Source organism: Capsicum annuum, chromosome 10, assembly GCF_002878395.1.
Source record: "Capsicum annuum cultivar UCD-10X-F1 chromosome 10, UCD10Xv1.1, whole genome shotgun sequence".
Classification (NCBI taxonomy): domain Eukaryota; kingdom Viridiplantae; phylum Streptophyta; class Magnoliopsida; order Solanales; family Solanaceae; genus Capsicum; species Capsicum annuum.
In genome coordinates this window covers 132,055,361-132,058,550 of record NC_061120.1, presented here as the reverse complement: position 1 = coordinate 132,058,550, position 3,190 = coordinate 132,055,361, and positions in this window count along the sequence as shown.

Below are 3,190 nucleotides of genomic sequence, written 5' to 3'. Positions count from 1 at the left end.
TGTGGGGTAAAAGGAAATCCCCTAAGCAAACATAATAATGAACTACTTGTGGGGTATATGTGAAATCCCTAAGTAAACTTAACAATATAATCTATGGGTACATGGGAATCCCTTTCTTTTAAAAAGGTTGGATAAGGACATTACTTGTAAGCTATAGTCAGTATGACAATACCACTACTTATAGCCTTAGTTAATAATAAATGGACATGGTAGTTTTGTTGTGTGTTAATGGTTTTAATTGTGAAATATTGGCGAAGTATGATATCTAATCGTGAAGGTGTGCGTCCAATGGATGGACACTAGAAAATCATGTTTGCTGACATGACGTTTGGTTATGACGACCATATATGATACTTATAGGGTTTATGAGAATCCCCTAAGTTATATTTTTAAATATGTATCATTGAGAGAGAAGGGTACAGGGTAATCCTCTATTTCTATGATATCTTTGGTTTGTGTGGCGACATGCATTGAGGACTATTTAGGGGGTAACATTGGACCCATATATGTCATGGTGGTTCTAGGACTGTTACGCTACACATACCCAAGTGAATGTTTTTAAAGGCATGCTAAACCCAGTTCCCTTTCCCAGTATGGATTATATATATATATAGATGTATATGCATATAGTTGTAATTAGTTTTAAAGGTTGTCATTATCTGATCCTAATACTAAGTGGACGCTAGCATTCACCCACTAATCCATCTTCAAGAGTTGTATCCCTACGTGATGCAGGAATCGGCTATCCTGCTCCTCTTTCTCAATGATTGAATTTGGGATCATCTTGTGTTGGATTGAAGTGGCAAACTTTCATTTTTTGGAAAGCTTCATTTCATGTCATAGATGTCTTGACATACTATGGTTATTTTATAGACTACGGTTTTGGCTATGGTCGGGGGCATGTCCCGAATGGATATTGTTTCACTTTTGATTAGAGGCTTTGTGGGTCTACTATGGGTTGGTATGGGCGGTGTCGGTATTGGTGTCAGCCTTGGCATTGGTATTATTATTATGTCTGATACCGATGGATTATATTTGATTTATGATTGTTCTATTTTGTTTTAGATTATATATCTAAACCTATTGGGTTATTGTCTTAGTTTTGTTGGTTATTAGATAGTTTGACTTGGTTGGGTTGGTCTAGGAAGGAGGCTTATGCTAAAGTTATTATATCTTTAAAAATGCAATATTGTTATATGTTTGGAATTCATCCGACTCAGGGTATGTGCTAGGAAGTTGGATTGGGAATCAAGGATGATCCTTGATCCTGGTTGGACTTAGGATATCTATTACGACAAGGCCCTGGTTCAGGTTATGTCAAGTTGGTATCATAGATTTAGGTTTATGGTTACTTGCGAGCCCACAAAGTTGTGTCGAGTAGAGTCTCATTTAAGGGTGTGTAGCGCGCCATCCTCATAAGGAAGAGGCTATAAGACATTTAGGAATGTTTTCTTTTTTGTGTTCTGATTTTAAGCTGCAATTCCTATAGTCCTGAAATCCTCTCAAATTCTAGTTTAATTATTTTTTAGATCATTTCTCAATGATCTAATTTGCACAAAAACTTCTCTATTACCACAGGGGATAATGTTGATGGAACATACTCTACCCATGGGATCCATACTCAGTCAATGAGCCCAGTCTCTGATTTTTCTAGAGTTCTACCAGTTCCCTTAAGTACTCCTCAGGGTCCTCAGTCCAACATGATAAATGCCAAGTTTCGTCGGTCGATTCATATGATTGCTTAGTTGGTAGCTTCCAAGGCTTACCATGGCGCATCTGGTATTCCATCTTCTGAGGCCATATGGTTGGCCAATTTATGAGGTTGAGTCCTCCAACTTTTGTTGGAGTTAAGGTAGAGGAGGATCCTTAGGGTTTTTTGGATAAGATGGAAAAGATTTTCCAGATTATGCATACCATAAATGTAGAAGGGGTGGAGTTTTCTGCCTGGAAACTAAAGAATATGGTGTACCAATGGTCCAAGGAATGAGATGGGGCAAGGAATGACGTTGATCTTTGTGGTAGACTTTCTCCAATGCATTCCTGGATAACTTCTTTCCTCTGGAGTTGAGGGAAGTGAAAGCATAAAAATTTTCTAATCTGAAATAGGAAAAAATGTTGGTCAAGGATTATGCCTTAAAAGTTCACTAGCTATCTAGGTATGCTCCTTGCTGATATGAGGGCCAGGATAAGAAAGTTTTCTTAAAGACTGTCTCATAAGTTTGTCCTTAAAAGTAAAACTATCTTTCTAATCAAGGACATAGATATTTCTAGGTTGGTTGTTCAAATACAATAGGTGAAGGAGAAAAAGAGAAAACAGGCCAAAATAGGGGAGAGGTAGGGAAAGAGGTAAAAATTCTCTGAGCAGGGTAGCGGGCAATAGCAAACTGGTAGGGATGGTGGTAATTGGCTAAAGAAGAAGTAGGGGAGTTCTGATTATTTCTCCATAGCTAGTGCTCCTTACCTGAAGCCATCGGGTGACTGGCATCAGCAAGGTAATGATAATTACTGGGCACAGGTTTCCCAATCTCAGGCTAGTGAAGCATAATCGGCTTTATTGTGTCCTTTTTATAGGTTCTATCATCGTTTATATTGGAGTATTTGTGATAAGGGGAGGGATAGCTATTTCAAATATGGTCAGCCAGGCTATATTCTTTAAAACTTTTTATTTGGTAAGGTTGCTACGGGAAAGAACAAGATTTTGTTTGCCTCTTCATCTACTCCTTCACAAAAGTATTTTGCTTTTACCTCTACTTTTGTATCTAGCACTAGTGTAGGCTAAAATCAGTTATATGTTCTTGCTTCTCGATAGGAGTCTGAGGCATCACTTGATGTCATGACTGGTATGTTACAACTCTTTTCTCGTGATATATATTGTTTACTTAATTCAGGGTCCACTCTCTCTTCGGTGACCCTATTTGTGGCTGTGTATTTTGGTTTTGGTCCCAAGGTTGTTTCAAAGCTTTTTTTGTATTTTTACCCCTGTAGGAGACTCTGTGATTGCTAAAAGTTTCTATAAAGGGGTGTGGAATCTATTGGTAGTAAGGTAACCCTAATGGATATTTTTAACTGGATATGGTGGATATTGATTCTATTTTTGGTGTGGATTGGTTACACTTGTGCTACGCGTCCTTAGACTATCTAACCATAAGGTTATTTTGAAGTTCTATAGCAAACTGATTATTAGGCAGGA